Raw genomic sequence first — 23,745 nt, 5'->3', positions numbered from 1 at the left:
GATGGAATACTGTGCGGTCAGTATAAAACACTACAAAAATCCACGCAGAGTTTACAAAAAATCTCCACACCTGACTAAAGGTGTGGAGGGCAAATCTGCTTCCCAGAGCTTCCAGCAAGACAGAATTAATTCATACTGATAAGCTGGACAAACATAGAAAGCACAGAACGGATAAGTCCACAATCTGTGAACAGAACAGAGCAAGTAAGAACTTAGCTTTGCTGAACTGGTCAGGAAAACAGGGAAATCCAAAGAGATGTGAATCCAACCAGGAACCATTTACAAGTGGCACTGGCTGAAGAAAGAGCCAGGCCTAAATAGCGAGGAAAGGCAAGTTTAGGACCTGGTATAAGAGAGATGCCCTAATGTGGCTACCAGGTACACATAAAATTGGCCATTTTTATGCGCTAAACGCTCTCATTTTTCATATTTCTAGTGCAGTAATGCAGTTCAATTTTCGTGTTTCATGTTTGCATGTTTTAGCGCTGCAGTGTGCTGCCTTATTTACTTAACTATATTACTGGGAGAGACACAGACCTCATATCCAGCCTATATTACCTGGAGAGACACACAGATCTCACATCCAGCCTATATTACTGGGAGAAACACATAGACCTCACATCCATCCTATATTACTGGGAGACACACAGACCTCACATCCATCCTATATTACCTGGAGAGACACACAGACCTCACATCCAGCCTATATTACTGGGAGAGACACATAGACCTCACATCCAGTCTATATTACTGGGAGAGACACATAGACCTCACATCCATCCTATATTACTGGGAGACACACAGACCTCACATCCATCCTATATTACCTGGAGAGACACACAGACCTCACATCCAGCCTATATTACTGGGAGAGACACATAGACCTCACATCCAGTCTATATTACTGGGAGAGACACATAGACCTCACATCCATCCTATATTACTGGGAGACACACAGACCTCACATCCATCCTATATTACCTGGAGAGACACACAGATCTCACATCCAGCCTATATTACTGGGAGAAACACATAGACCTCACATCCAGTCTATATTACTGGGAGAGATACATAGACCTCACATCCATCCTATATTACTGGGAGACACACAGAGCTCACATCCATCCTATATTACTGGGAGAGACACACAGACCTCACATCTAGACTATATTACTGGGGGAGACACACAGACCTCACATCCAGCCTATATTACTGGGAGAGACAAACAGATCTCACATCTAGCCTATATTACTGGGAGAAACACATAAACCTCACATCCAGCCTATATTACTGGGAGAAACACACAGACCTCACATCCAGTCTATATTACTGGGAGACACACAGACCTCACATCCAGCCTATATTATTGGGAGAGACACACAGACCTCACATCCAACCTATATTACTGGGAGAGACGCACAGAGCTCACATCCAGCCTATATTATTGGGAGAGACACACAGACCTCACATCCAACCTATATTACTGGGAGAGACACACAGACCTCACATCTAGCCTATATTACTGGGAGAGACACACAGACCTCACATCCAGCCTATATTACTGGGAGAGACACACAGAGCTCACATCCAGCCTATATTACTGGGAGAGACACACAGACCTCACATCCACCCTATATTACTGGGAGAGACACACAGACCTCACATCCAGCCTATATTACTGGGAGAGACACACAGACCTCACATCCAACCTATATTACTGGATAGACACACAGACCTCACATCCAACCTGTATTATTTGGAAAGATACTCCCACAACTGACAAATCTGAAGCTTTTATCAGTCTGCATACTGTATGTTATAGGTTAGGAAAATAAATAAAGACATGATGATTTCAAATGGAAACTTAATAAAACAATTTTAACCAAAATTAACCATTAATATACATCAAAACAGTTTATTTCATGTCAAAAGTGTCCATAGCCTTTAAGCACTATGTGTTGGTATCTATTACGTACTTAAAAGGGTTTTCCGTTCTCAGAACAATAGTCTGCAGTTTCTTTCTCTATGTGACTGCAGATTGCTGTGATGACCAGGTCTGTAGTTTGATTTTGGGGGGTCGATGTCAAGGGTATGACACAGTTGTATTGACTGTGAATAAAGGTGTAACTGTGCACCTCCTGAGCTGCAATGCACAATGTGGCACCTGGTGTACAACATTAATAATACCGCTGTCTACCCCTTAGGCGCAGATACCCCGGTGTGATCGCTCCTTGTCAGCCTCAATCGCTTCACTTCTGATTAGAGGTGTTATGTTCTGTTATTAATAAGTTCTCTCTTGTTACTGGGAAATTATGGAGAAGATACCGGACTATTGCAAAAATCAGATCTGCAACTGATGTCCCATTCATTGCACATTAATGGGAAGTATTTCGCAGAAGTGATACACCGTTGTACACAGACACCGCTGATGTAACATCCAGCCAGGGTCACAAAGTGTCTACGTGGAAGTAGAAGCTCAGAAACCACCCATGGTCCAATTCCCACGTCTTCTCCCACTCTACGTCTTCTCCCGCTACACATCTTCTCCCACTCTGCATCTTCTCGCGCTCTACGTCTTCTAGCTCTCTATGTCTTCACCCGCTCTACATCTTCTCCCGCTCTACTTCCTCTCACCCTCTATGTCCACTCACTCTCTACATCCATTCACTCTCTACATTTTCTCACGCTCTACGTCTACTCGCGCTCTACATCTACTCATGCTCTACGTCTTCTCGCACTCTACGTCTTCTCGCGCTCTACGTCTACTCGCGCTCTACGTCTAGTCACCCACCACATCTTCTCCCGCTATATGTCTTCTCACGCTCTACGTCTTCTCATGCTCTACATCCACTCATGCTCTACGTTTTCTCATGCTCTACGTCTACTCGTGCTCTACGTCTACTCACGCTCTACATCTACTCATGCTCTACGTCTTCTCGCACTCTACATATTCTCGCGCTCTACGTCTACTCGCGCTCTACGTCTACTCACCCACCATGTCTTCTCCCGCTATACGTCTTCTCACGCTCTACGTCTTCTCATGCTCTACATCCACTCATGCTCTACGTCTACTCGTGCTCTACGTCTACTCGTGCTCTACGTCTACTCACGCTCTTCATCTTCTTACGCTCTACGTCTTCTCCCACTCTATGTCTTCTCATGCTCTACGTCTTCTCACGCTCTACGTCTACTTGCACTCTACGTCTTCTCACCCTCCTCGTCTTCTCCCACTATACGTCTTCTCAGGCTCTACGTCTTCTCGAGCGCTACGTCTTCTCATGCTCTACATCCACTCACTCTCTACGTTTTCTCACGCTCTCCATTTTCTCAAGCTCTACGTCTACTCGCGCTCTACATCTTCTCACACTCTCTTCGTCTTCTCTCGCTCTACGTCTTCTCACGCTCTACGTCTTCTCACGCTCTACGTCTTCTCACGCTCTACGTCTTCTCACCCTCTACGTCTTCTCACCCTCTACGTCTTCTCACCCTCTACGTCTTCTCACCCTCTATGTCTTCTCACCCTCTACGTCTTCTCACTCTACTTCTTCTCGCCCTCTACTTCTTCTCGCGCTCTATGCCTTCTCGTGCTCTTCGCCTTCTCGCGCTCTACCTCTTCTCACGCTCTACCTCTTCTCGCGCTCTACCTCTTTTCGCCCTCTACCTCTTCTCACGCTCTACCTCTTCTCACGCTCTACCTCTTCTCACCCTCTACCTCTTCTCACCCTCTACCTCTTCTCACCCTCTACCTCTTCTCACACTCTACCTCTTCTCACCCTCTACCTCTTCTCACACTCTACCTCTTCTCACACTCTACCTCTTCTCACACTCTACTTCTTCTCACACTCTACCTCTTCTCACACTCTACCACTTCTCACACTCTACCACTTCTCACACTCTATACTCATATAGTGTATTTTTTGTATCTTTGGACAAGCACATCATAAATATAAAATAGCTGCTCATTTCTCAAAAATAACATGACCATTAAGTCACGAAGCTGGAAAATAACTGATAAATGGGTGAGAGGTATGGATTTATTGAGCTTATGGTGTAGTGTCTAGGTTGCATGGAACTGTAACCCTCATCTATTGAAAGAATTAGATAATTGTGAAAAGAACTGGAAGAATGTTAGATACAGAACATAGAATCCACCTTACAAAGATGTGAATGAGGTCTATTTATTGATGAGCGCAAGTGCTCGTTACTCGAGATCGCCTAGGGTGCTCAGGTATGCACTGAGCATCGCGGGGGCTTGAGTGACATGTTTGAGTCCCTGCGGTCGCACCTTTAGACAACCATAAAACATGCAAACTCGAATAACGAGCTTTTGCCTCTGAATGGAACTCAAGTAAAAATTCTGCAGCTGCATCTCCCTCCTTTCCCTCCCTGGAATCTATTTAGCCTATTATCCTGTCTTTTTGTTTGCCATTTCACACCTATGAAGTGCATATTTAAAGGGATACTTTCAAATAACTTTTCAAAGCCACCCATCCTTTGTGCAGAATAACACCATTTCCGACACTTATCACTCGTATCCTGCATTTTCACCTAGTTTTCGCTTCCTTCGGCTCTATCTCTTAGCATGCAATTGATTCCAAGCTAAAAGGAGGGAGATTTGCTGCTATAATGTCTCCAATAGACTGCAGATATATGGATCCCTGCTCTTCATTCCTTAGTTATCACCTGGACAGAAGCGACAGCAGCATGGAGGAATTTACACAGCAGTACTGAGCATTGTAGATGTGAATCCAGCTCTAGGCTGGAAAATAAGACCTGTTAGAGAGCCCACCAGCATGATTTTCCTGAGTCTTGTTTTCTCTCCCTGCTCCTCAATATTCCTCCTTCTCCCCTCTCTGTAGAGTATAAAGGACTGTGCCACACGACAGCACCGTAAGCTCGAGATGAGTGGATGTGGTGGGTTTAGGAGATGGAAGGAGAGGAAGAAAAGTCTGATAAGTGTAGAAAGAAGCATACGGTATGTCATATTTTGGGATTTCTCTGTCTGCTTGGTACATCACGTCTGAAGGAAGCGATCGCTGCTCTCCACTCAATCGTTGGACATTATTTCTACATAAAGTTACATAAGAAATTACAGGAAACAGAATTGTGGTGTCAGCAGGAGAATCGAGCGCTGCTCTGGATGATGATGATGTGTGGTCCTCGGAGTTAGGAGCTGGAGGCACGAAGCTCTACACAGTGAATCTACAAGAAGTAGGTGGAACAGATACATGTGGCTTAGGGGTTGCCCTCTCTCATACTGACGCATGGAAGGTGAAGGAACAGTTTACTGTTTTGCATTACACCCAGAACTTTATGTTCTGCCACAGAAGATTCCATAAGTCCACACCTGTCCCTCCTCCATCATTGCTACCCCGCCGAGCGTCACTCGTTTATGGACCCTCTTGTAATGACTTCCAGGCGTCCGTTTCCTATCTAAAAACTGCTCAGAAGCCTCCACACATAGAATGAGGCAGGTGCTGCTGACTCAGCCCCTGAGACTGCCTGCTGCTGTGAGTGCTCAGCTGCGAGAGGGGAGAGGGAGGAGGAACACACCCGATATCTGGGGAGGCGTCACAATATTTATGGCTCCTTGAGATCTAAAATCACATCTACAGCTAAGTTACAGAGGTTTTGCCCCCAGGTGAAAAGAGTCCAGTTTACGCTCCAATATTATTCCCACTGTTCCCCCAAGTATTCAGTTCAGTTTTTTTTTTCTTAAATTGGCCATTAAATCCCAGAGATATTGGACTCTTTTTTTATTAGTGAGAACACCGCTATACAGTGATTTTGGTGTCTGAACGGTTTTAGATTAGACAAATTATCTCACAAATGAGAACCAATTCAGCAAAAGTAATGGGATCTGCGAATCCAGCGCCTTCAAAATATATTAAAACCATTCAAAAAACCTTTGCACCTAAAAAAAATATATATTTTTTGTAGACGTGTAATTTTTATGGTCCTTTACCAAAGGGACGTTGCTTATACAAGGTGTTTGTTTACACTGCTTTGCACAGTTACCATGTGAGCAAAACCCCCTTTATAAATATAGATATAAAAAAATGCCCATCTTTACAGAACCGTATCGTAAATTAAAAAAAACCTTAAATAACATAGTAACATAGTTAGTAAGGCCGAAAAAAGACATCTGTCCATCCAGCTCAGCCCACACTCCATCATAACAAATACCCAGATCTACGTCCTTCTACAGAACCTAATAATTGTATGATACAATATTGTTCTGCTCCAGGAAGACATCCAGGCCTCTCTTGAACCCCTCGACTGAGTTCGCCATCACCACCTCCTCAGGCACTCCTCGCCATCACCACCTCCTCAGGCACTCCTCGTCCTTGTCCTCTTCATCCTCGTCCTCCTCCTCTTTCTCTTCATCCTCCTCCTCCTCCCATCAAAGTTTTTATACTCTTAATATATTGCCGTCATTATATTACATAGCACTGTGTACTTACAATTGCACATTCTTCCTTTCTACCCAGCTAATTCTTCTGTTCTGCATTAAATCTATGACATCACATGATTAATAGCTGAATCCTTCTAAGCGCTATGTAGAAACAGGAGGTCAATTTTCCCTTCATGACTCATCAGTCACTGCAAAATCCCCTGGCAGGTGGAAAGGAGAAGCAGCTGAGTCAGGAGCTTGAAGATGGGGATGATTTTTGCAGGGACAAGAGACTTCCTGTTTCTACAGAGAGCAAAGAGAACAATTAACTGGGTAGAAAGGCAAAATGAGCAACTGTAAGTTCACAGTGCTGTATAATATGATGACTGCAAAATATTAAGAGGATACAAATTTTGATGGGAGGAGGACGAGGAGAAGGAGGAAGAGGAGGAGGAAGAGGAGGAAGAGGAGGAATGCTTCTTTAAATACTCAAGGAAGTAGCGGGAATAAAATTAGGGGATAATCTGGCCTCTTTTCACCTGATGACAGGTCCACTTTAAGGAAGAGAGTTGCCAAAGCCAGTCCATGGGGCAGAGATAATGTAAGAAGAAGCCTTCCTCTTCCTGAACTGAGGATCTTCATTTCACCTTGACACGACTCTACCACCGTTCTAAACCTATCCGAGGCTGCTCAGCAACAAGCGTTCTAATATTAAACCTCAGCCACATCCAGATAATTGGTGTTGACATGCAAATATCTTGCTTCCAATGTGTAAATGAGGTGAGAAAACACATTTATCAGGAGTTATGGTGAGATTCTGAAAATCTGACACCGGCACTGACAAGAGACTGTAGTGTAAAGTATCGCCGGGTCTCGCAACGATGATGGTTATGTAATTTGTGAGGTTTAGCGTCTGCCTGTAATACTTAAAGGGGAACTCTGGTCTCTTACTGACTCGGACTCCTCCCGTCACTCTGTGGGGTTCTGCTAATACAGAGAAGCCAATCAGGAAAAAACGATCTGTAGGTCAAAGTATGAGGGGCAGAGACAGGGGGAGAACAATAGAAAAATGCCTGTCCAAGAGTACGAGCCATAAGAATACTTTAGCTCAGATAACTACTAAAAGACAAATACTTTGTTACCTGGTGTAAATGCCGCTCTTCTTCCGAATCCGGCGATGTTTTTCTTTCGTTTCTACGCCTCTCCATTCCTGAGATATGGCCTCTTCTTTCCTGTACATAGATCTAGAATTTTTATCCACCTGGGCGTCGTCCTCAATTGTTCTTCATGGGCGTGCTCTTTAAGAGCCACACCCAGATGACGAAAAAGAGTAAATTTATATACAGAAAAGAATTGACCATATCTCCGGAACGGAAAGGCGCAGAAACAAAAGAAAAGTATCGCCGGATTCAGGAAAACAGCGGCATTTACACCAGGTAACAAAATTATTATTATTATTATATATTTATAGAAAGTGACAAATTGTTATAAAGTTTTTCTTTACTTAAACCGATGAATCTACATTTCTGCTATAAGTAGAATCTGACGTTGTGTTTGATATATTTGTTCTAAAAGATCTCATAGTATCGGAGAAGCGGAGGCACGCCGTTTTTTATTTTCTCCATATATCGGAAGATGGAATGATTGGGGTTGGCATTGCTTTGCACGCTGTCAATGCAGAATCCTATCTGTAGGGATCCAAGCTACAGACCAAACCCATGTAAAAGCAGAGTGTAATCTTCCTTTTGGGGCCAATAAAAGCATAGAAGGCCATTTGGGCATTTTGAAGATTTGATGAGGTCAATGGGTTGCCCATAATACTTATGGAATATTACTAGGATAGACTCTCGATGAGTGATCCGTAGATTCGGACCACAATGCCCCCCCCCCCCCCATTAACAGAACTAATAGAGCTTGTGGTGTTTAAAAATCTGAAAGCGTCACGGCGGTTATTGTGACCGCCCCTTTAAGGGATGCCAATGATGGGAGCCCTTTAAATTAGTAGAGTCAATATACCTATGATCTTTCAGATTCAGTGAGAGAAGGGTTAATCATTTTTTATTTTCCTCGCTGTCAGAGGAACTGTGTCATTTTCTTCAACTCTGTAATGATGTGATGAATGCCACCAGAACAAAATGATCACTGCTCGGCGATGGTGGGCGTCTGCTGCTACAATGACTCACTGCAGATGGAACCGTCTATCTTAGTTATGTTGTTTTTACCCAAAATTCAAAAACTGTGTTTTTGGTAAATAAGACGAATGCGCCCCGTGCTCACACCACCGAGAATCCCGCGCCCACGTCTAGAGGACTACAAGCTCCGAGAATCGGAGAGCTGCTGGCACCCGACAGGGAGAGAGATGTGCGTCCTTATGGCACCGACACCTCGACAGAAGGCGCCGGAGACTCGTTACTGACTAAGAAACCCCAGAAAAGAATCCGCAATAATGTCAATGATTACAATAATCTGGATAATAACAAAGCAGCGAAACAGGACAATCATGCGCCCAAAACACAGAAACCAAGAACGATGACCACCTATAGGAATCATGTATCAGAGACATATTGTAGTTATATTCTTGTATATAAGGGCAGTATTATAGTAGTTATATTCTTATACACAGGAGCAGTATTATAGTAGTTATATTCTTATACACAGGGGGCAGTATTATAGTAGTTATATTCTTGTACATAGGAGCAGTATTATAGTAGTTATATTCTTGTACATAGGAGCAGTATTATAGTAGTTATATTCTTGTACATAGGGGCAGTATTATAGTAGTTATATTCTTGTACATAGGAGCAGTATTATAGTAGTTATATTCTTGTACATAGGAGCAGTATTATAGTAGTTATATTCTTGTACATAGGAGCAGTATTATAGTAGTTATATTCTTGTACATAGGGGCAGTATTATAGTAGTTATATTCTTATACACAGGGGGCAGTATTATAGTAGTTATATTCTTGTACATAGGAGCAGTATTATAGTAGTTATATTCTTGTACATGGGGGCAGTATTATAGTAGTTATATTCTTATACACAGGAGCAGTATTATAGTAGTTATATTCTTGTACGTAGGAGCAGTATTATAGTAGTTATATTCTTATACACAGGGGGCAGTATTATAGTAGTTATATTCTTGTACATAGGGGCAGTATTATAGTAGTTATATTCTTATACACAGGGGGCAGTATTATAGTAGTTATATTCTTGTACATAGGAGCAGTATTATAGTAGTTATATTCTTGTACATAGGGGCAGTATTATAGTAGTTATATTCTTATACACAGGGGGCAGTATTATAGTAGTTATATTCTTGTACATAGGAGCAGTATTATAGTAGTTATATTCTTGTACATGGGGGCAGTATTATAGTAGTTATATTCTTATACACAGGAGCAGTATTATAGTAGTTATATTCTTGTACGTAGGAGCAGTATTATAGTAGTTATATTCTTATACACAGGGGGCAGTATTATAGTAGTTATATTCTTGTACATAGGAGCAGTATTATAGTAGTTATATTCTTATACACAGGAGCAGTATTATAGTAGTTATATTCTTATACACAGGGGGCAGTATTATAGTAGTTATATTCTTGTACATAGGAGCAGTATTATAGTAGTTATATTCTTGTACATAGGAGCAGTATTATAGTAGTTATATTCTTGTACATAGGGGCAGTATTATAGTAGTTATATTCTTGTACATAGGAGCAGTATTATAGTAGTTATATTCTTGTACATAGGAGCAGTATTATAGTAGTTATATTCTTGTACATAGGAGCAGTATTATAGTAGTTATATTCTTGTACATAGGGGCAGTATTATAGTAGTTATATTCTTATACACAGGGGGCAGTATTATAGTAGTTATATTCTTGTACATAGGAGCAGTATTATAGTAGTTATATTCTTGTACATGGGGGCAGTATTATAGTAGTTATATTCTTATACACAGGAGCAGTATTATAGTAGTTATATTCTTGTACGTAGGAGCAGTATTATAGTAGTTATATTCTTATACACAGGGGGCAGTATTATAGTAGTTATATTCTTGTACATAGGGGCAGTATTATAGTAGTTATATTCTTATACACAGGGGGCAGTATTATAGTAGTTATATTCTTGTACATAGGAGCAGTATTATAGTAGTTATATTCTTGTACATGGGGGCAGTATTATAGTAGTTATATTCTTATACACAGGAGCAGTATTATAGTAGTTATATTCTTGTACGTAGGAGCAGTATTATAGTAGTTATATTCTTATACACAGGGGGCAGTATTATAGTAGTTATATTCTTGTACATAGGGGCAGTATTATAGTAGTTATATTCTTGTACATAGGAGCAGTATTATAGTAGTTATATTCTTATACACAGGGGGCAGTATTATAGTAGTTATATTCTTGTACATAGGAGCAGTATTATAGTAGTTATATTCTTGTACATAGGGGCAGTATTATAGTAGTTATATTCTTGTACATAGGAGCAGTATTATAGTAGTTATATTCTTGTACATGGGGGCAGTATTATAGTAGTTATATTCTTGTACATAGGGGACAGTATTATAGTAGTTATATTCTTATACACAAGAGCAGTATTATAGTAGTTATATTCTTGTACATAGGAGCAGTATTATAGTAGTTATATTCTTATACACAGGAGCAGTATTATAGTAGTTATATTCTTGTACATATGGGCAGTATTATAGTAGTTATATTCTTGTACATTGGGGCAGTATTATAGTAGTTATATTCTTGTACATTGGGGCAGTATTATAGTAGTTATATTCTTGTACATAGGAGCAGTATTATAGTAGTTATATTATTGTACATAGGGTTAGTATTATAGTAGTTATATTCTTGTACATAGGAGCAGTATTATCGTAGTTATATTCTTGTACATAGGGTTAGTATTATAGTAGTTATATTCTTGTACATAGGAGCAGTATTATCGTAGTTATATTCTTGTACATAGGGGCAGTATTATAGCAGTTATATTCCTGTACATAGGGGCAGTATTATAGTAGTTATATTCTTGTACATAGGGGCAGTATTACAGTAGTTATATTCTTGTACATAGGGGTAGTATTATAGTAGTTATATTCTTGTACATAGGGGGCAGTATTATAGTAGTTATATTCTTGTGCATAGGAGCAGTATTATAGTAGTTATATTCTTGTACATAGGGGGCAGTATTATAGTAGTTATACTCTTGCACATAGGGGCAGTATTATAGTAGTTATATTCTTGTACATAGGGGGCAGTATTATAGTAGTTATATTCTTGTGCATAGGAGCAGTATTATAGTAGTTATATTCTTGTACAGAGGGGGCAGTATTATAGTAGTTATACTCTTGTACATAGGGGCAGTATTATAGTAGTTATATTCTTGTACATAGGGGAAGTATTATAGTAGATATATTCTTGTACATAGGAGCAGTATTATAGTAGTTATATTCTTGTACATAGGAGCAGTATTATAGTAGTTATATGCTTGTACATAGGGGCAGTATTATAGTAGTTATATTCTTGTACATAGGGGCAGTATTATAGTAGTTATACTCTTGTACATAGGGGCAGTATTATAGTAGTTATATTCTTGTGCATAGGGGTAGTATTATAGTAGTTATATTCTTGTACATAGGGGGCAGCATTATAGTAGTTATACTCTTGTACATAGGGGCAGTATTATAGTAGTTATATTCTTGTACATAGGGGCAGTATTATAATAGTTATATTCCTGTACATAGGGGTAGTATTATAGTAGTTATATTCTTGTACATAGGAGCAGTATTATAGTAGTTATATTCTTGCACATGGGGCAGTATTATAGTAGTTATATTCCTGTACATAGTGGCAGTATTATAGTAGTTATATTCCTGTACATAGGGGCAGTATTATAGTAGTTATATTCTTGTACATAGGAGCAGTATTACAGTAGTTATATTCCTGTACATAGGAGCAGTATTATAGTAGTTATATTCCTGTACATAGGGGCATTATTATAGAAGTTATATTCTTGTGTATAGGGGCAGTATTATAGTAGTTATAGTCCTGTACATAGGGGCAGTATTATAGTAGTTATATTCTTGTATATAGTGGCAGTATTATAGTAGTTATATTTTTGTACATAGGGGCAGTATTATAGTAGTTATATTCCTGTACATAGGGGCAGTATTATAGTAGTTATATTCCTGTACATAGGGGCAGCATTATAGTAGTTATATACCTGTACATAGGGGCAGTATTATAGTAGTTATATTCTTGTACATAGGAGCAGTATTATAGTAGTTATATTCCTGTACATAGGAGCAGTATTATCGTAGTTATATTCTTGTACATAGGGGCAGTATTATAGTAGTTATATTCCTGTACATAGGGGCAGTATTATAGTAGTTATATTCTTGTGTATAGGGGCAGTATTATAGTAGTTATATTCTTGTACATAGGGGCAGTATTATAGTAGTTATATTCTTGTACATAGGAGCAGTATTATAGTAGTTATATTCTTGTACATAGAGGCAGTATTATAGTAGTTATATTCCTGTCCATAGGGGCAATATTATAGTAGTTATATTCTTGTACATAGAAGCAGTATTATAGTAGTTATATTCTTGCACATAGGGGGCAGTATTATAGTAGTTATATTTTTGTACATAGGGGCAGTATTATAGTAGTTATATTCTTGTGTATAGGGGCAGTATTATAGTACCGTAGTTATATTCTTGTGTATAGGGGCAGTATTATAGTAGTTATATTCTTGTACATAGGGGCAGTATTATAGTAGTTATATTCTTGTACATAGGGGCAGTATTATAGTAGTTATATTCTTGTACATAGGGGAAGTATTATAGCAGTTATATTCTTGTGTATAGGGGCAGTATTTTAGTAGTTATATTCTTGTACATAGGGGCAATATTATAGTAGTTATATTCTTGTACATAGGAGCAGTATTATAGTAGTTATATTCTTGTACATAGGATCAGTATTATAGTAGTTATATTCTTGTACATAGGGGCAGTATTATAGTAGTTATATTCTTGTACATAGGGGAAGTATTATAGCAGTTATATTCTTGTGTATAGGGGCAGTATTATAGTAGTTATATTCTTGTACATAGGGGCAATATTATAGTAGTTATATTCTTGTACATAGGGGCAGTATTATAGTAGTTATATTCTTGTACATAGGGGAAGTATTATAGCAGTTATATTCTTGTGTATAGGGGCAGTATTATAGTAGTTATATTCTTGTACATAGGGGAAGTATTATAGCAGTTATATTCTTGTGTATAGGGGCAGTATTATAGTAGTTATATTCTTGTACATAGGAGCAGTATTATAGTAGTTATATTCTTGTACATAGGGGCAGTATTATAGTAGTTATATTCTTGTACATAGGGGAAGTATTATAGCAGTTATATTCTTGTGTATAGGGGCAGTATTATAGTAGTTATATTCTTGTACATAGGGGCAATATTATAGTAGTTATATTCTTGTACATAGGAGCAGTATTATAGTAGTTATATTCTTGTATATAGAGGCAGTATTATAGTAGTTATATTCTTGTATATAGAGGCAGTATTATAGTAGTTATATTCTTGTACATAGGGGCAGTATTATAGTAGTTATATTCTTGTACATAGGGAGCAGTATTATAGTAGTTATATTCTTGTACATAGAGGCAGTATTATAGTAGTTATATTCTTGTACATAGGGGCAGTATTATAGTGGCTATTTCCTTGTGTATAGATGGTAGTATTATAATAGCTTAGTTTATTTGATTCAGTTTTGGAATCATTTTGTGAATTTTTGGTGCAATCATTGGAGTACATATAATAATAAAAGTAAGAGTATTATTAAATTGCCATTTAGGCTTTTTACTCCGGCACTGTAGTATTATAGCTTAATAATACTGTTTACTGTACCGCCTGCCGCTTGATATCGTTCCGAGCTGCGCTCTTGACAACACTTCAAATTTTCGCTTTACAAATTCTTTATTTCCTTTCAGAATAATGCACCTTGGAGCCACGTGGGAAAAGTCAAGTAACCAGGGTCCGTTACATGGCGGCGAGAGCAGAACACACCTATATCCTGCGGGGCTGCGGCTGCGCCAGCACACCGGGACGGGCGGGGGAACAACAGGACAGAACTGGTGTCTCCACTCTCTGGAATTTGCCCCTGGGCTGAGAAGAGAGAGAGAAGCGGAGTCAGTCTTCAGACCTACTAGATCCTGACTTATTATCAGTGATGTTGATGGCAGGTCCTCCATATAGAGAGAAGTCAGATTATATTTTGCATTTAAAGGGGTTGATCATATTATATTGTTTGTGGATCTTACGAGTAGTGTTTAGCGGTCAGTATAGATAACACTTTCTGTTTTCGTTCTCTGAATCACCAAATGATTTGATACTTACTGAATTCTACTGATGCTGTGCATTGTATCATGACCCTGTCTTCAGTAAGCTCCTGAGCTCCCCCTAGTGGCGGCTGCATACAGGCAGAACTTTATCATTTAACTCTAGGAGATTTGGAGATCGGTAGCTGAAAACTTTGACTTACATATATTTGAGGAAATTAGCACAGAATCAATTAAAAAAAAAAGTTGACATTTACTTTAACCCTCTACTTCCCGGCTACGAGAATTGTTCAAATCGGTGTCCTTTTTTTTAAGTTCAGGCTGGAAAGATATATAGAGATTACGGGGAAAATTATTTATTTATTTTTTTAGTTCACTATGTGTTATGTACTGCTGTCATTACTTGGATTTCTATAAACCTGAGGTTATGATGTCTCCGTAAATTCCATTTTTTCACTTTTTTTTTTTTTTTAATTTTTCGGATTCTTTTTGGTAACTTTGATTCAAAAGTCAGAAACACACAAGCGTCCCTTTATATAGTGACCGGGGCGGGAATAACGTGATTGTTACAAGCTTTGTAGTCTACAAGGGTAAAATAACACTGCGTCTGTGTATGATCCGGCTTGATCTGCTTCTATTGAAGGAGAAGACAATGGTGCCAGCCCCTCCGTGCCAACCAGCGGGCAGCTGAGGCATCACATTCCACCGTGTATGAACACATGGGAAACGGACGTAGACACAAGCTTTCAGTATATGGACCGGGGGCCACATTGTATCGAGTTTTTATCATAGCGTCACCAGCAGGTTCTCCCGAACGTTGAGTATGGCAGGTGAGCCTTAAAAGGGTTTCAAGCCTCAAAATCCTTTATTTCATTTGTCTAATGACATCAGATCTAAATCAAAGATGTATTTTTTTGCTATTTTGTGGGTTACGGGGGAGGTCGAGGAGATACGTATAGAAAAGGCGCCAACCCTGGAAAGGGAACGTCTGAGGGTCCCGCCGCTATCCGGCATCACAATCCAACGTGTCACAATCACTGATACAGATCACAGATTAGGGGAGGCTTTGCGACATGTGACTCAACAGACAAGAAGAACATCACCGATCACACGCAATGTCTAAAAGTCTCAGGCACGTGTGTAAGGAAGTTCTGCCCAAGAAAGGCCCACGCTGTGCCGGCAAACACCAAGCACAAGCAAAAGGCTGAACGTTACATTTTTACTAGTTTTGTCGCCTTCCCTCCTAATGCACTTCTAGCTGGAGAGATATTCCTGCTCAGCCCTAGAGACGGGGATTAAGGCTTTGCCCCAATATTCTAACTGCACTACCAAAGTGCATTAATCAGAAGGGGGCGATGGTGAGCACGGGGGCTGCCTGGTGGTGGCACCGAGAGTAGGTTAAGAGGCCGTTGAGGAGTCCGGAAGCTTATCAATCTGTCCATTTGGGTATACAGCTCTCATGTATCACCATGGCTACAAACTACAATAGAGTCCTGTGTACTATGATCTTGCTGTCACGTGTTACTCACTTCCTCTGCATCAACCTTCTCCCATTTTTTATAACCTACTGACAGTAAATGTAGGTCATGTGGGAGACAACAGCAGTCAGAAATGTATTTTCAGCATTTATTGTTCTCATTAGGAGATTTTAGCCCAGCAACTTGTCCTAAGTGCCTCCTTAGCTCACCCTCTTCTCCAAACTCTTTTTGCTTCCCTGACTTTTTCAAATTACCATTACATCCCACCATCTTCTACCATCTGCCTCTCTGGCCCATCATCTCCTAACATCTGCCTCTCTGACCCACCATCTTCTACCATCTGCCTCTCTGGCCCATCATCTCCTACAATCTACCACTCTGGCCCACCATCTTCTAACATCTGTCTCTCTGGAGCAGCATCTTCTACCATTTGCCTCTCTGACTCACCATATTATACCATCTGCCTCTCTGGTCCACCATCTTCTAACATCTGCCTCTCTTACCCACCATCTCCTACAGTCTGCCTCTCTGGCCCACCATCTTCTACATCTGCTTCTCTGGCCATCCATCTCCTAACATCTGCCTCTCTGGCCCACCATCTCCTAACATCTGCCTCTCTGACCCACCATCTCCTAACATCTGCCTCTCTGACCCACCATCTCCTAACATCTGCCTCTCTGACCCACCATCTCCTAACATCTGCCTCTCTGACCCACCATCTCCTAACATCTGCCTCTCTGACTCACCATCTCCTAACATCTGCCTCTCTGACCCACCATCTTCTACATCTGCTTCTCTGGCCATCCATCTCCTAACATCTGCCTCTCTGGCCCACCATCTCCTAACATCTGCCTCTCTGACCCACCATCTCCTAACATCTGCCTCTCTGACCCACCATCTCCTAACATCTGCCTCTCTGACCCACCATCTCCTAACATCTGCCTCTCTGACCCACCATCTCCTAACATCTGCCTCTCTGACTCACCATCTCCTAACATCTGCCTCTCTGACCCACCATCTCCTAACATCTGTCTCTCTGGCCCACCATCTCCTAACATCTGCCTCTCTGACCCACCATCTCCTAACATCTGCCTCTCTGACCCACCATCTCCTAACATCTGCCTCTCTGACCCACCATCTCCTAACATCTGCCTCTCTGACCCACCATCTCCTAACATCTGCCTCTCTGGCCCACCATCTCCTAACATCTGCCTCTCTGACCCACCATCTCCTATCATCTGCCTCTCTGACTCACCATTTCCTAACATCTGCCTCTCTGACCCACCATCTCCCAACATCTGCCTCTCTGACCCACCATCTCCTAACATCTGCCTCTCTGACCCACCATCTCCTATCATCTGCCTCTCTGACTCACCATCTCCTAACATCTGCCTCTCTGACCCACCATCTCCTAACATCTGCCTCTCTGACCCACCATCTCCTAACATCTGCCTCTCTGGCCTACCATCTTTTACCATCTGCCTCCCTAGCCCATAATCTCCTTCAAGCTGCCTCTCTGGCCCACCATCTACAAATCTGCCTCTCTGACCCATCATCTCCTACCATCTGCCTCCCTGGCCCAACATCTCCTTCAATCTGTGTCCCTGGCCCACCATCTCCTACAAACTGTCACTCTGACCCACCATCTTCTACCATCTGTCTCTCTGGCCCACCTTCTCCTACAGTCTGTTTCTGGCGCACCATCTCCTACAATCTGCCTCTTTGGCCCACCATCTTCTATAATCTGCCTCTCTGGCCCACCGTCTCCAACCATTTGCCTATCTGACCCACCATCTTCTACAATTTATATTTTATGCCCACTGTGAATTCCATCTGCTTCCTTGCCATGTGGCATCCTTCTCCTCATTGCCCATTTTATTTTACTTATCGCCTTCCATTATCTTCTTCTTTATCTCATTATCTACATACCAACTGTTTCCTTGGTTCTCCTTATTACACCATTCCTCTACCGTCTACCAGTTTTCTTCACACTCCTCCTTTATCTCAGAGTCTTAGCCCAGTTGTTCCTTGGTCACCCTCTCGTTCCAGGCAACTCTTGATCCTACCATATTTTAGACTTGGTATTTTGATGAGCAGTTTACAATTCATATCACAGGTTTACCAGAAGGAAATGGTCTCTTTGAAGTATTTAATTTATTACAACTCATTTTTCCACCTCGTGGAAAAGTTTTTTGTTTTATTCTGAAGAAATAACATTTTGACTTTAGAGATACAATCACATTGATCCTAAATGTCACCACTCAACATCTTCCCGTCTGTAGTCACCGCCTCGAGACTTTCTACCGGGCATTCTTCCTTTGTTACGGGGCCGACTGTTAAATTTAAAGTAGATGTAATAAACCTGATATTTACGGCATTTATCGCGAAGCTCCACACACGGAAGAGAGGGCCATTACTTGCTCTGATGTTTTAGACCTAAAGATGATGTCAACCTTCATAGTTACATTTTTTTTCTACACAGACAAGTATGTCCAAAATATGGTTTCTCTGTATTCCAAACCAACATGGCCAATCTGCCCTTATACTAGTTTACACTTGGCCACAGCACAGTAATGACATATTGACCATTTGTTCCATCAATCTCATTGGCTTCAGTACAAGGACCCCCCACAAACCATGTGCCATATGTTCTCCCAAAGACTTATTATGGGGCAAATAGGTCTTTGGACCTCTCCAAACACCTGAGCCCATCTGCAACCTCCTTGGCACCTAGGTAGGACCTTCCAGCTGTGCGTTCTTTCTTCACGGATCTCTCACATCATTAGGGTTTTTGTGATTTTTTTAAATATTTTTTTGATCACTTTTGGTATTTTTTGTTGCGATCTCCTTTTGTGATCCAATTATTTGTTTTAAAACTGATGTTCTATTGCTCAAGAATATCAATCTGGCACTTCCAGTCGTAGGGATCAATAGTGATCAGGGAAGACGATTTCCATGTATAGCTGGCGATAAATCTACGACACTTCTTAGGTGACCACCATTGGTTCTCCACCCTTTCGTGGGAATCATCAGGGTCATCCTATATTCTTGGTAGCCCACATTGTTACCCCAGCATCTCTACTACATACCCTTTGCGGGAGATGATGGTGGTGGCTGCTACCCCCCCAATCCCATGATGTAAGATGAGGCAATGAGGAACATGGCAGTAGACCAGCGTTGGGTGGCTTGGTAATGTCTCCCGGAAGCCAAGGGACGATTTGGTCACACAATGTAACACTACTACAGATGTATGTATGCTGTGGGCCATTACCCATTGGTCAAGTTCAACTTTTTTCCCTTTCTTTTAAGGAACGATTATTTGACTCACAAGGTGGTTTCCTTCGGGTGTCCCCAAATGACCAATGGATGTCATTCCATTTCACTGTTTAATTGCACAGATTTGCCACCTGGAGGTCCAGTGAAGCCCATTAGAAGTACCGGTAATAAGGGAGTAATATTGGTTGTTACACAAACCCTTTTTTCCTAGTAATTTCTGGATTTCAGCCTCAATATATCTCTAACTTCTTCGCTTCAGCTTATCCAGAGTTGTGAACTTGTGAGCTTATCTCAGGGCTCGATCTCAGTATAAGCCCGCACGTTAGATCACTTTTCATCATCCAACATTATCAGTCGATTTTGCAATAACTCATTGCACGCTGCCAGGATTCTTCAGTGTTGGCACGAGGAGCAGGCGATCATGTGATTTTGATACTTCGGGCCACATTCCGACTAGACGTGACCTTTCACTTGTATCGAGCGAGGCTGTGGAACGACTAGTCTGCAGGTGACCTTCTGTATCCAAATTGCAAACTTGCAGCTCCTGGCACCAGAGAATCCTGACTCCCTGCATGGTGAGTATTCACAAATCTGCAGCCACGTGGAGATACTGTAGACCCGGGACAACCCCTGCTGGTGTCGGAGAAGTCTCTACGGGGTCTTCTACTGACCCCTAAGCTTCTTACACAACTAGATACAACTACAGAGTCTGCATCATAATGGAGGACTGGCGGCAGAAGACCAGAAGACTTTCCGAGTGATGAATGTTGGCATTTTTCAAAGTTTACCCCTTTTTTAAGGCTCATTTCCAACATTATAAGTTTGCAATAATCCAAAAAATTTGCGAATAATTTGCAAATTGGTGACTTGTGAGATAGGGCTCTATAATGAGAATGTGCATGGAGGACACAACAGTATATGGGCCCTTTGTTGTCCGATAATTCTGGCTTGCTGCATTGGAGATAGAAGTGGCCCCTTTACCTCTTGGGCCCCCGTGTGGCTGCACCAATGATATTTCCGCCCCTGGTGCCCGCTGTCCACCACGCCAGGCATTGCCGAATAACCATTGTACATGCTATCTCCAGGTGTCTTCTAACTTGGAGCTCAGGGGCCCAATGCTAAATCTCCAACAGGGCCCCCTACTATGATAGGTCTTTAATAGTAAATTCCTTTTTCCTCGCACATGGGTCACTTGGGTCCACGTTACAGTCCAGATCCCGGGTGCAACTGCAGCCCCAGCTTCCTCCATATTGATACCCCTGATGGTGCCCAGGCGCGGCCACTGCCCCATTCCAGTGGGACTTTTCAGAACCTCAGTGTCGAGATCCAAGTGGTCTCCAGTGGTGAGATTCCCACCGATCCACAGGTCATCATTGATCCTTTGGACAAATGACAACTGGTGATGTTAGAGACGACCCTCTAATTCTTTGTGAATATTAGAAGACCCCCGTTCTTGGCTGCAGGGAATTTCTTCTGGTGTCTCTTACATACAATGTGGTCACGGCTCAGGAAACGGCTGACGGCTGCGGAGGAGCAGAGACCTCCGGACATAGATAGCACGGTGTATAGATGCAGAGATGCTGCGCCAGACCATGGGGGGTACGAGACCCCTCCTGGGTGGATTCTTAAAGGAACAGTAAAAAAGACAAAAGCTTCCAACTGCAGCCGCTGCAAAACTGCAACCCCCACAAATACAACTTTTGTTTTGAGCATCTGGATGTGAAAAATGTTTCCATTCACTGACAGCAAGGCGAGATATAGTGAGAAAAATAAAGCGCACAGTCTGTCGGAAAGTTTCTGCATGTGCATAAAAGTGGAAGCCCCCTCTATTGTGATGATACATGGACCCCATACACATCTGTGTGGCTCCTGCTCCTCTTCTGGAAGACTAAATAGGAAGCTTTCGTTAACCCTCTGGGTGCCACAGACGATATCGCCCCGGGCTGCACATTCCTCGCTGACTGTCAGATTTACCCTCCGCGGTGATGAGTGCAAACAACCCGGCCACATTCCTGCAGATCTCACAGCTATTACTACTGTCTACTCCACTGAGCATGCCCGCAACACTCTGCCACGGGGCATGCCCGCAACACTCTGCCACGGGGCATGCCCGCAACACTCTGCCACAGGGCATGCCCGCAACACTCTGCCACAGGGCATGCCCGCAACACTCTGCCACAGGGCATGTCCGCAACACTCTGCCACGGGGCATGCCCGCAACACTCTGCCACGGGGCATGCCCACAACACTCTGCCACTGGGCATGCCCGCAACACTCTGCCACAGGGCATGCCCGCAACACTCTGCCACAGGGCATGCCCGCAACACTCTGCCACAGGGCATGCCCGCAACACTCTGCCACAGGGCATGCCCGCAACACTCTGCCACAGGGCATGCCCGCATCACTCTGCCACAGGGCATGCCCGCAACACTCTGCCACAGGGCATGCCCGCAACACTCTGCCACAGGGCATGCCCGCAACACTCTGCCACAGGGCATGCCCGCAACACTCTGCCACAGGGCATGCCCGCAACACTCTGCCAGAGGGCATGCCCGCAACACTCTGCCACGGGGCATGCCCGCATCACTCTGCCACAGGGCATGCCCGCAACACTCTGCCACGGGGCATGCCCGCAACACTCTGCCACGGGGCATGCCCGCAACACTCTGCCACGGGGCATGCCCGCATCACTCTGCCAGGGGGCATGCCCGCAACACTCTGCCACGGGGCATGCCCGCAACACTCTGCCACGGGGCATGCCTGCAACACTCTGCCGCGGGGCATGCCCGCAACACTCTGCCGCAGGGCATGCCCGCAACACTCTGCCGCGGGGCATGCCCGCAACACTCTGCCACAGGGCATGCCCGCAACACTCTGCCACAGGGCATGCCCGCAACACTCTGCCACAGGGCATGCCCGCAACACTCTGCCACAGGGCATGCCCGCAACACTCTGCCACGGGGCATGCCCGCAACACTCTGCCACGGGGCATGCCCGCATCACTCTGCCACAGGGCATGCCCGCAACACTCTGCCACGGGGCATGCCCGCAACACTCTGCCACGGGGCATGCCCGCAACACTCTGCCACGGGGCATGCCCGCATCACTCTGCCAGGGGGCATGCCCGCAACACTCTGCCACGGGGCATGCCCGCAACACTCTGCCACGGGGCATGCCCGCAACACTCTGCCGCGGGGCATGCCCGCAACACTCTGCCGCAGGGCATGCCCGCAACACTCTGCCGCGGGGCATGCCCGCAACACTCTGCCACAGGGCATGCCCGCAACACTCTGCCACAGGGCATGCCCGCAACACTCTGCCACAGGGCATGCCCGCAACACTCTGCCACAGGGCATGCCCGCAACACTCTGCCACAGGGCATGCCCGCAACACTCTGCCACAGGGCATGCCCGCAACACTCTGCCACAGGGCATGCCCGCAACACTCTGCCACAGGGCATGCCCGCAACACTCTGCCACAGGGCATGCCCGCAACACTCTGCCACAGGGCATGCCCGCAACACTCTGCCACAGGGCATGCCCGCAACACTCTGCCACAGGGCATGCCCGCAACACTCTGCCACAGGGCATGCCCGCAACACTCTGCCACAGGGCATGCCCGCAACACTCTGCCACAGGGCATGCCCGCAACACTCTGCCACAGGGCATGCCCGCAACACTCTGCCACAGGGCATGCCCGCAACACTCTGCCACAGGGCATGCCCGCAACACTCTGCCACAGGGCATGCCCGCATCACTCTGCCAGAGGGCATGCCCGCAACACTCTGCCACAGGGCATGCCCGCAACACTCTGCCACAGGGCATGCCCGCAACACTCTGCCACAGGGCATGCCCGCAACACTCTGCCACAGGGCATGCCCGCAACACTCTGCCACAGGGCATGCCCGCAACACTCTGCCACAGGGCATGCCCGCAACACTCTGCCACAGGGCATGCCCGCAACACTCTGCCACAGGGCATGCCCGCAACACTCTGCCACAGGGCATGCCCGCAACACTCTGCCACAGGGCATGCCCGCAACACTCTGCCACAGGGCATGCCCGCAACACTCTGCCACAGGGCATGCCCGCAACACTCTGCCACAGGGCATGCCCGCAACACTCTGCCACAGGGCATGCCCGCATCACTCTGCCAGAGGGCATGCCCGCAACACTCTGCCACAGGGCATGCCCGCAACACTCTGCCACAGGGCATGCCCGCAACACTCTGCCAC

The 23,745-nt window shown here is 43.8% G+C and overlaps 1 protein-coding gene across 5 annotated transcripts in view; it reads right to left on the bottom strand.

Annotated features, from left to right (window-relative positions):
• Positions 1–23,745, bottom strand: part of PTK2B (protein tyrosine kinase 2 beta) — a 167,307-nt gene that overhangs the window by 126,273 nt on the left and 17,289 nt on the right. The window contains exon 2 of one of the 5 annotated variants that reach the window (XM_069728439.1): positions 14,487–14,585. The exons of the other annotated variants lie outside the window; for them this stretch is intronic. The gene's annotated coding sequence lies outside the window, so the exon portion shown is untranslated. The remainder of the gene's footprint in view (positions 1–14,486; positions 14,586–23,745) is intronic. 5 annotated transcript variants of the gene reach the window in all.

Source organism: Ranitomeya imitator, chromosome 5, assembly GCF_032444005.1.
Source record: "Ranitomeya imitator isolate aRanImi1 chromosome 5, aRanImi1.pri, whole genome shotgun sequence".
NCBI lineage: Eukaryota > Metazoa > Chordata > Amphibia > Anura > Dendrobatidae > Ranitomeya > Ranitomeya imitator.
The sequence above is the reverse complement of the archived record's forward strand: the minus strand, read 5'-3'. Positions and strand labels throughout refer to the sequence as shown.